Raw genomic sequence first — 12,145 nt, forward strand, 5'->3', positions numbered from 1 at the left:
GATTAAATAGAATGGTGAGAAGCTAGTTAGAGGGTTCCTTATCCACACATGAACATATGCATACAACTCGATCTCCAATTACTCTTTCAACAAACCATGAATGACAATGCCCCAAATTAACTAGGTTGCACCAATTAATTCTCAGATTTCCCTAGATTCATTGAATTGAATGGAATACGCATTACAACCAAATTATTCTTATCAAGGACCCTAACTATGGAATACGCATGATAGAGACACATATCAAAGATCATTAAGTTTAATGGAAATCATAAGCATTGACGAGGCATTCATAACTATGGGATACGCATGTTACTCTTGCCTAGGATTTACTTAACACAATCGTGACTAGCGACTTTCACTACTTATGAATACAAGTTAATAACGATTGGGTGAAATTCCCTTATATCCTAGCATCAAGTTTAGGCATGCAAATTAAGTGTCGACCCTCAACCCACATACATAAACAAGTTATCAATCAAATAGATAAGTAAATCACATTCACAATTTCTGAAATCATAATTGGAAGAAATCAAATCATATAAAACATATGTCCATGGCTTCAAATTCACCTCTAACTAAAAAGAAATTAGTTCCACATGTCTAACATAATTGAACAACAATTTGAATTAAACATGAAAACAGAAACAAAGAAAGAAAGAACTCCAAACATTCCACTAATGGTAGATTGCATGTGCAAGGTGTCTTCCTCCTTTGGGCTGCACGGCACTCCTTCTTCCTCCTCCAATGGTGGCTGCACAAGGTGGTGATGGTGGTGGGAAGGCACGGCAAGGGTGAATTGTGGCAGAAATATGGGAGTTTGGGGGTGGAAGGTTGCGGCAAGGAGAGAACTAGGGTTTTTGGCGTGAATGAATGATATGGGGGGTGGTATATTCGGCCAAGAGGTTTAAAAGAGTATATATAGGCACTTAAAAACCCTAGCCATCAGATTAGGGTTTCTAGAAACCCAAATCCACCAGAAAATAGGTTAAAACAATCAGAATTTGCAAGGGAAAAGGCCTAGGGTTCGGCTGGTTTAGTGGGCTAGGGTTTAGGCTTCTAGAATGCCTTGCAAGGCAAGGAAATCAGATATTTAAAACCCTAGGTGCGGCATAGGGTTAGGGAGATCAGATTTGGAAATGGGCTAGGGTTTAGGTGCGGCATAGGGTGAATATCCACAAAGAATTAGGGCTTAGGTCCACTTAGTTTTAAACAGGGATTTGTATAACCCAAATCCACAACTAAAGGCCCTAATAAGTCAGAATTTAAGAGAGAATGGGCTAGGAAGTGCGGCTCAAGTCCAAGAGGTAAGGATAGGTCATCCAAAAGCCCAACGCCAAGAATAGAAACTCTCACAAATGGAAACCTCTAAGAATAGAAACTTCCAACTTTAGAAACTTTGGTTTCTAATTCTGAATTCTTTGTTCTTCACATTCATTTCTTCATTTCTTAAGCTCCTTTGCCCTTCAAACTCGTCCATTCCTTGTGCTCCAAGCCTGTAGTTTTCAATCCAAGCTCACTTTTGCTCTAAAATGCTCCATTTTGCCATCTTTTATGTATTATGCCCCTTTGATCCTGAAAACACATGAAAGTAGCTCAAAAGACTACTCTAACGAAGAAAACATAACGAAAATGCATAAGAACTAGCTAACTAAGGCGCATAAATATGCTCCTATCAAATTCCCCCACACTTAGCTTTTGCTAGTCCTCGAGCAAAACAAAGAAACAAAAGAAAACAAAATGAAACAAAACAAACAAAAACAACCTAAACCTTCCAACATTTGCCTCAGGGATTTCCAATGCACATGACAAATTAAAAATCATCATTCCCACAGATTTTAGCCATCTTTACACTTAAGCACATACTTAATTATAGTTACCACGTACTAGTTCGCATTTAACCAAGTAAAACATGATTTTGAATGTAGTAACATGCCTTAGAGAATTTGCTCAAATCCTCACTAGATATGCACTCAATTTTCACACAGATTTTCTGACTACACACCCTATACTAGTTATATGTGAGAAGATCGATGTAAATATGAAAACGAATGCTCACATATGTTATAACAAGGAAAGCTTTTTCTGAATTTAATAAGCATGTATATGATCTCATGAAAGGAATGCTACTACTTAGACGCGAGAACCAGTGACACCATATGCTCATACCAATCCCAAACTCCACAAATTGAAATACACAACACTCAAGATAGAAGTTAAGGGTTGTAACGGGGCTTGGGGTATTGGCTAACAAAGAAAGGTGAAGGGTAAACAAACGTTCTTAAAACAATAGTAAGCAAAGCAATGAAATTGACACTTAGAATTCACTTTTGAATGCAAAAAACAACTTTTAAACTCAAAGGGGAAATTCATGCAACACTTAGGGTCAAATTCACTGTTTTGGACCCATTCTTCAACAACCAACACCTTAGAGCTCATTTTCATGCTCTTTCAACTCTTTTCACACTTTTCACATTTTTTTTTTCTTTTCTTTTTCTTTTCTACCCCATGCCTCATTTAAGACTTTGGCACACATTACACAAGGCTCACTTACCCCCACACTTGTTTTCTGCACACCCTTGATCAAAAGGAATTCATTTTAAGTCATGCTTACTATGCTTTAAGAACAAGGGTATGGATGGTCCTAATCTAGGCTAGGTAAGGATAATGTGGGTTAACAAACAATATAGGCTAAACAAGGCTCAACGGGTTTAAACCTACAAAAACAAATGTATGGAATGAAGGCTTTTTGGCTATGGTGGTAACTACTAAACAACTTTATCTTGACTATGTGTTATGCAATTCAATAACATGTTTTGAATGAAATTGGCATGAGTTCTAGCATTTTGAACTAAATGATGAAACGCCTTCTAAGTAGTAACCAAGCAAAGAATAATGAGATCATGCAACGACTTTAGAAAACAAGAATGCACAGATTTTAACTCTCCAAATAAAGTTTAGGCTCAAGTCTCTCAGGGTTGTAGCTTTAGTTTGAGTTTCTTCCTTCAAGCATGTCACAAAAACTGATTTTTTTCCTTTCTGATTACATGTGAATTCATAAGTTATAACTACAACTAAGCATAAACCAAGAGTAAATCAAACTTCCATCCATGTTTATAACTCTCTTCAATAGTCATGCAATTAAAAACCGAATCCTCATCATTGTGTTGGAAGGTACCCTAAGACACAAACAAACACACAAAAACAACTTAAAAACGACTCTTTTTGGGTTTTTTAAAACAAATTTTCAAATGTTTATGGGATTTTCGGATTTTTGAATCAAAACACATTAAAACACACCAAAACAGCCTAAAAACACCTAAAAACAGCAAGAAACAACATTGGAAATTATGAGTGAGAAAACCCTACGAATTTGCATCAAAACACTTTGGTTACCCCCCCCCACACTTAAACCAAACATTGTCCTCAATGTTTTAAGCATAGACTCACACAAAAACACATAAACAAACAAACAAACACTAACAACCGAACATGGCAGAAACGAAATAAACAACAAAGAGAAGGGTTTAGGAACGCAAATCTGGAATTGGAGTGCTCTCTAGGTCTTCCTTTGTCGAATGCATGGGTTGCCTCCCAAGAAGCGCTTGCTTTAACGTCTTTCAGCCGGACGGTCCCTCCGTTTAAGCTTGACTATGTGCCACGGCATGGAGGGGTACCTCCTCCACGACATGCTCCTCAAACATCTCGTAATAGGGCTTCAATCGATGCCCATTCACTTTGAATTCTTGTTGCGTCCTTGCACTCTTGATTTGCACTGCACCATGAGGGAAAACATTAGTGACAATAAAAGGACCAACCCATTTGGAACGCAACTTACCCGGAAACAACCGAAGGCGAGAATTGAACAACAACACTTTCTGCCCAATAGAGAACGTCTTGGCACGAATCATCTTGTCATGGAATGCCTTTGTCTTCTCCTTGTAAATCCGGGCATTCTCATAAGCTTCATGTCGGATTTCCTCAAGCTCACACAATTGGAGCTTCCTATGTAAACCTGCGGCATCAAGGTCCATATTAAACGTTTTGACGGCCCAATGTGCACGATGCTCCAACTCGACGGGAAGATGGCATGGCTTCCCATAGATGAGCCGAAAAGGTGACATCCCAATGGGGGTTTTGTAGGCAGTGCGATACGCCTACAATGCATCGTTTAAGCGCAAACTCCAATCCTTCCTCGTAGGCCCCACGGTCTTCTCAAGAATTTGCTTGATTTCCCTATTCGAAACCTCGGCTTGCCCGCTCGTTTGAGGATGATAAGGTGTGGCCACCTTATGCGTGACATTGTATTTCTTGAGCAACGCCTCGATGGTTCGATTACAAAAATGGGAACCTCCATCACTGATGAGCACGCGTGGCATTCCGAACCTTGCAAAAATGTTAGTTTTCACAAAATCTGCAACCACTCGAGAATCATTAGTTCGGGTGGCTTTTGCTTCCACCCACTTCGACACATAATCCACAGCAAGTAATATATAAAGAAATCCATGTGACGAAGGAAAGGGACCCATAAAATCAATACCCCAAACATCAAATATTTCAACACTAAAAATGGGGGTTTGCGGCATTTGTTGTTTAGGACCTATATTGCCCGTTCTTTGGCATCTATCACAAGACATGCAAAATGTTCTAGCATCCCTAAAGATGGTAGGTCAATAGAAACCACATTCTAATACCTTAAGTGCTGTTCTATTAGTGCCAAAGTGTCCCCCACAAGCATAAGTGTGACAAAATGTTAGAATAGCATTAAACTCAGAATCGTACACACACCTACGTATAACTTGGTCAGGGCAATATTTCCATAAATACGGGTCATCCCACACATAAAACCGTGCCTCTTTCTTCAATTTATCACCTTGGTGTTTAAGTAATTCACTAGGAACATGTTTAGACACCAAATAATTCACCAAATCAGCATACCACGGTTCACTTACCTTGACGGACATCAGTTGCTCATCTGGGAATGTCTCCATGATAGGTACGGCATCCTCCTCATGTACCATACGGCTCAAGTGGTCAGCCACCACGTTTTCACTTCCCTTCTTGTCCCGGATTTCGATATCGAACTCTTGGAGAAGAAGCATCCAACGAATGAGTCGTGGTTTGGCCTCCTTCTTGGTGAACAAATACTTCAATGCTGCATGGTCAGTATAAATAATAACTTTAGTACCAAGCAAATAAGAACGGAATTTATCTAAAGCAAATACAACAGCTAGAAGTTTTTTTTCAGTGGTGGAATAATTCAATTGTGCATCATTTAAAGTCCGAGAGGCATAATAGATAGCATGCGGCCTCTTGTCCTTCATTTGCCCCAAAATAGCTCCTAATGCATAATCGGAAGCGTCGCACATAAGCTCAAAAGGAAGGCTCCAATCCGGTGGAACTATGATAGGGGCCGAAGTTAGCATGTCCTTTAGGTGATTGAACGCCTTCTCACACTCCTTGTTGAAGTCAAACGCCACATCTTTCTGGAGGAGACGGCAAAGAGGGTTTGAGATCTTGGAGAAGTCCTTGATAAATCGCCTATAAAATCCTGCATGACCAAGAAACGAACGAACCTCTCGAACCGAAGTAGGAGAGGGTAAGTAGCGTACAAGATCTATTTTCGATTTATCCACTTCAATTCCTCTTTCTAAAACAATATGCCCTAGAACTATGCCTTGTCTAACCATAAAGTGACATTTTTCCCAATTAAGCACTAGGTTAGTTTCTACACATCGTTTCAAAATTATTGTGAGATTGTCCAAACATCCATCAAATGAATCACCAAACACACTGAAATCATCCATAAATACCTCAATAATCTTTTCCACAAAATCTGAAAAGATACTTACCATACACCTTTGAAATGTGGCCGGAGCATTGCATAAACCAAAAGGCATGCGACGATAAGCAAAAGTACCAAAGGGGCATGTGAAAGTTGTCTTTTCTTGGTCATCAGGCGCTATGACAATCTGATTATATCCAGAATAACCATCAAGGAAACAATAAAAAGAATGACCGGCTAACCTTTCAAGCATTTGATCAATGAACGGCAAAGGGAAGTGGTCCTTCCTTGTGGTGGCGTTGAGCTTCCTATAATCAATGCACACTCGCCAACCTGTTTGGATACGGGTTGGCACAAGCTCATTCTCGGCATTCTTCACCACGGTCACTCCGGACTTCTTTGGAACACATTGCACCGGTGACACCCAACGACTATCAGAGATCGGATAAATCACTCCACAATCAAGAAGTTTGATAATCTCCTTTTTCACAACTTCCATCATTGGAGGGTTGAGACGGCGCTGAGCCTCTCGAGTTGGTTTAGCCCCCTCCTCTAGAAGTATGCGATGCATGCACGTAGTTGGGCTAATTCCCCTAATATCGGCCAAAGTCCACCCAATGGCCGTCTTGTGCTCTTTCAACACTCGGATCAACTTCTCCTCCTCTATGGCCGTGAGTGATGAAGAGACAATGACGGGCAATGTCTCGTTGTCTCCTAGAAAAACGTACTTTAAATGATCGGGTAACGGTTTAAGCTCAAGTACAGGTGCCTGAATCACTGAGGGTAACATCTTATTAGTGGAAACTGGAATTGAAATTGGGTTAGAAGGCTTACCATGGTGTTGAGGGAGTGACTCAAGGGCAGCCACTATCTCGGCCTCATCCTCACTTCTAGGCACGGCAACACCATTTTTATGCCCAATTCCTTGTGCAATTGTTGTTTCAAGTGTATCCCTCTCCAAACAATCGAGAAAATCCTGCGCCAAATCATCAATTATATCAATAGAAAAGCAAGAATGATCGTCCGTAGGAAATTTAATACTTTCAGAAAGATTAAAATCAATAACTTCCCCATCAAATTCCATCGTTAAAGTTCCTTTAAACACATCTATCTTGGTGCGGGCTGTTTTCATGAAGGGCCTCCCTAATAGAATCGGCAATGGGGTAGAATGGGGTGAATCCTCCATGTCAAGCACGTAAAAGTCCGCTGGAAAAATCAAATTACCAACCTGAACCAAAACATCTTCCAAAACACCCTTTGGGTATGCATTAGAACGATCGGCTAATTGAATTATCACACCATCATTTTTAAGCTCACCTAAGTTCATAGATGCATAAATCGAGTATGGCATGACATTAATCGAAGCCCCTAAGTCTAACATGCATTGTTCAAACTTAGTATTACCAATAACGCACGGAATTGTAAAACTACCCGGATCTTTGCATTTAGGGGGTAATTTCCTTTGTAACACAGCAGAGACGTTTTCACTTACCTTGACCACCTCTTTGTTCGAAATCCTTCTCCTTGTTGTACAAAGTTCTTTTAAGAACTTAGCATACGTCGGGACTTACTTAATCGCATCAAGGAGCGGGATATTGACTTGAACTTTCCGAAAGGTCTCTAGAATGTCCTTCTCGGCTTCTTCCTTCTTTGATTGCCTAAACCTGCCAGGAAAGGGCACATTCAGTGGAATAGAACTAGAAAAAGTCGAATTTGGACTTACCTTGATGGTTGAGGACGATTTAGGAGGGTTAGAGGGTGGCGGCAAGGATTGGTCATCCTTGGCCGTGGGCTTTGCTCTTTGTGCCTCCTCTTGCATCAACTTGTCCTCCTCGTCTTGACTTGATTTGGATGTATTTGAGTCCGCTCCAACCTGTTTACCACTTCTCAACATAATGGCCTTAGCGGTTTCAAATCCTCCCTTCGGGTTCACAACGGTTGAACTAGGCAATCTGCCTTGTTCTCTAATTTGCCCCATAAACTCTGCAATTTGACCCATTTGCTTCTCCAAGTTGTCCACCCGTTTATCTTGGATTTGTCTCTCCTTATTTTGAGTTTGTACTTCCTGCGTCAAAGTAGTAAGTAACTTAACAACTTGATCATTATCCAAAGACGTACCTGAGGTTGGTGGGGCGGTTTGCACTTGGTTTTGATTGGGGACGAATGGCTTTGTATAAAAGCCCGGTGGTTGCTGCCTAAATCCTCCTTGTTGTTGGGGTTGTTGAGGATCCCGCCATTTGAAATTCAGATGGTCCCTCCACCCCGGATTGTAGGAATTAGAGTATGGATCATGGCGTGGTTGATTTTGGTTCCCAAAACCCACGGCATTGGCAGCTTCCCAACCCCCATTCTCAATCAATTGAGGGCATTGATCGTTGGCATGTCCTTGCATAGAACACACGCCACACACACTTGGTCCATGAATCTTCATTCCCTCGGCCAACTGAGAAACAATAGAAGTAAGGTTAGCTAATTGGGATTGAATCTCGGGCATAGAACTTACCTCATTCACTTGTGGCCGTGGGGGGTCTCTTTGTCCAACACCTTCGTATTGTTGTGCATTATGTGCTCGGTTGGCAATTAGAACTTTTGCAGCCCCCGGAGTTTTATCCACCAACGCACCCCCCGCCGAGGCATCAAGCATTTGGCGTTCCATGGGAAGGAGTCCTTCGTAGAAATATTGAATGAGCAGCTCCTCCTTCATTTGATGCTGTGGACAAGAAGCAACAAGTGATTTAAAACGTTCATAATAAGAAGGAAACGATTCACCTGGGTTTTGTTGGATGCCACTAATCCGTTTCCTCAAGAGAATGACTCTTGAAGTTGGGAAAAACTTCTCCAAAAAGCTCTTTTCATACTATCCCAAGATGTAACCGTTCCGGGTGCTAACTCGTAAAGCCAATCTTTCGCCTTTTCCAAAAGTGAGAATGGAAAGGCCTTCATCATCAGAATACTCCCGTCAACATTGATGGGTGTCATGCTCGAACAAACAACCTCGAACTCCTTGAGATGCTTGTTGGGATCTTCCATGGAAAGCCCATGGTATTTCGGAATGTGGTGCAACAAGCTTGACTTCAACTCGAATTCATCGGTCTTGCATTGGGCAGCCGCGGGGTATTGAATGCATAATGGTGCGGCATTGGTCAACCCCGAGGCCGAAAGCTCTTTGATGGTCCGATTGTCCGCGGCCATAACTTCTTCTTCCTCTTCTTCAAACTCAGATTCAGCCTCTGAACTTGAACTAGGTTCACTAGGTTCGGGATGCCTCCTCTTTCTTCTCAAATCACGTTCAAAATCGTCGTTGAAATCCAATATGTGTGCATGCACAGTTTGAGAGCTCCGCGTCATGCACTAGTACCTAAACCAAGAAAACAAAACAAAATAAGAAACTAAGTAATTTATACTAAAACACACGGCAATAACACAAGGGATTAGCAATTTTGCTAATCCCCGGCAACGGCGCCAAAATTTGATGTGAAAATTAACTTGACACACAAATTAAACCCTATGGATGACAATTGTAGTATATGAGCAAATAGGGATCGTTCTAACCGGGGATTAACTAGGGATGCTAATCAATGTAAAACTGACTCAAGAACATAAAAATATAATGTAGAACACTAAACTAGACTCAATTAATGCAAAACTAGGGTTTAAAACACCTAAACAAACTAAAAACTCAAAACAGCAACTAAAAGGCTCAAAACTGCCTTAAAACCACTTTCTGGGCAGTTTTGAGTACCTAACACTAGTTTGGACGAATTTGGACTATGACTTGACTCAAAACACTTAAAAACACAACTAAATGGATTTCTAACTAATCTAACACTTTAAAATAAATGGGGGAATGATTTTGACGAAATTAAAACTTTAAAACTCAAACTTTAAAAACAAATGTAAAGCAAAACAGATTGTGATTAAATAGAATGGTGAGAAGCTAGTTAGAGGGTTCCTTATCCACACATGAACATATGCATACAACTCGATCTCCAATTACTCTTTCAACAAACCATGAATGACAATGCCCCAAATTAACTAGGTTGCACCAATTAATTCTCAGATTTCCCTAGATTCATTGAATTGAATGGAATACGCATTACAACCAAATTATTCTTATCAAGGACCCTAACTATGGAATACGCATGATAGAGACACATATCAAAGATCATTAAGTTTAATGGAAATCATAAGCATTGACGAGGCATTCATAACTATGGGATACGCATGTTACTCTTGCCTAGGATTTACTTAACACAATCGTGACTAGCGACTTTCACTACTTATGAATACAAGTTAATAACGATTGGGTGAAATTCCCTTATATCCTAGCATCAAGTTTAGGCATGCAAATTAAGTGTAGACCCTCAACCCACATACATAAACAAGTTATCAATCAAATAGATAAGTAAATCACATTCACAATTTCTGAAATCATAATTGGAAGAAATCAAATCATATAAAACATATGTCCATGGCTTCAAATTCACCTCTAACTAAAAAGAAATTAGTTCCACATGTCTAACATAATTGAACAACAATTTGAATTAAACATGAAAACAGAAACAAAGAAAGAAAGAACTCCAAACACTCCACTAATGGTAGATTGCATGTGCAAGGTGTCTTCCTCTTTTGGGCTGCACGGCACTCCTTCTTCCTCCTCCAATGGTGGCTGCACAAGGTGGTGATGGTGGTGGGAAGGCACGGCAAGGGTGAATTGTGGCAGAAATATGGGAGTTTGGGGGTGGAAGGTTGCGGCAAGGAGAGAACTAGGGTTTTTGGCGTGAATGAATGATATGGGGGGTGGTATATTCGGCCAAGAGGTTTAAAAGAGTATATATAGGCACTTAAAAACCCTAGCCATCAGATTAGGGTTTCTAGAAACCCAAATCCACCAGAAAATAGGTTAAAACAATCAGAATTTGCAAGGGAAAAGGCCTAGGGTTTAGGCTTCTAGAATGCCTTGCAAGGCAAGGAAATCAGATATTTAAAACCCTAGGTGCGGCATAGGGTTAGGGAGATCAGATTTGGAAATGGGCTAGGGTTTAGGTGCGGCATAGGGTGAATATCCACAAAGAATTAGGGCTTAGGTCCACTTAGTTTTAAACAGGGATTTGTATAACCCAAATCCACAACTAAAGGCCCTAATAAGTCAGAATTTAAGAGAGAATGGGCTAGGAAGTGCGGCTCAAGTCCAAGAGGTAAGGATAGGTCATCCAAAAGCCCAACGCCAAGAATAGAAACTCTCACAAATGGAAACCTCCAAGAATAGAAACTTCCAACTTTAGAAACTTTGGTTTCTAATTCTGAATTCTTTGTTCTTCACATTCATTTCTTCATTTCTTAAGCTTCTTTGCCCTTCAAACTCGTCCATTCCTTGTGCTCCAAGCCTGTACTTTTCAATCCAAGCTCACTTTTGCTCTAAAATGCTCCATTTTGCCATCTTTTATGTATTATGCCCCTTTGATCCTGAAAACACATGAAAGTAGCTCAAAAGACTACTCTAACGAAGAAAACATAACGAAAATGCATAAGAACTAGCTAACTAAGGCGCATAAATATGCTCCTATCATTCCCACTCCTTGCCGCAGCCATTCCTTTACTCCAGCCACCATTCTACACCTCCATACACCACCCATACCCCTTGCCGCACCACCTTACCATCCTAACTCCCTTCCAAAACCAAAATCACATCCAAAAATCCCCTAAACCCTCTCTGCCGCAGCAAGGAGAAGAGGAAAGAGGAGCTTAACGTGCAGAAATTCAAAGTGGAATTGTTGGGCGTTTTAGGTGTAATCTTTCTTATGTCTTCGATGTTTCAATTCAATAAACTTTGTGTTGTGAGTATGAGGAACTAAACCCCCCTTGGTTAGGGGGGAATTCGAAACCATGTACATGCTTGCAATATGATTTGATTACATTTAGTTGTTGTCTCATAAGTTGTGAATTCAATTCGTTCATCTATTTTATTGATAACTTATTTGTGTAGGTTGATTGAGAGTGCACGCTTAGTTTCCATGCATGAATATGATGCTAGATTATGAGGGAGTTTCACCTAATAGTTACAATCTTATAATCACAAGTAGTGAAGGTCGCTTGAAACCGATCGCGTTGAATGAATTCTTGGCATAAGTTTCATGCAATTCATAGTAACAAAGGCTTCGTCAATGCTTATGTTTTTCATAGAACTTAATGATTTTTGCTTGTATCTCTATTATGCAATTCATGTAGGGAACTTGTAGGGAATGTTTTGGGTTGTCGTATGCAATCATCCAACTCAATAACTTGTGGAAAAACTAAGGGTTAATTAGTGCAATTCACGGTTAATTTGGGGCGTTGAGTATTCATAATTTATTGGAAGAA

Source organism: Malus sylvestris, chromosome 13, assembly GCF_916048215.2.
Source record: "Malus sylvestris chromosome 13, drMalSylv7.2, whole genome shotgun sequence".
Taxonomy (NCBI): Eukaryota; Viridiplantae; Streptophyta; class Magnoliopsida; order Rosales; family Rosaceae; genus Malus; species Malus sylvestris.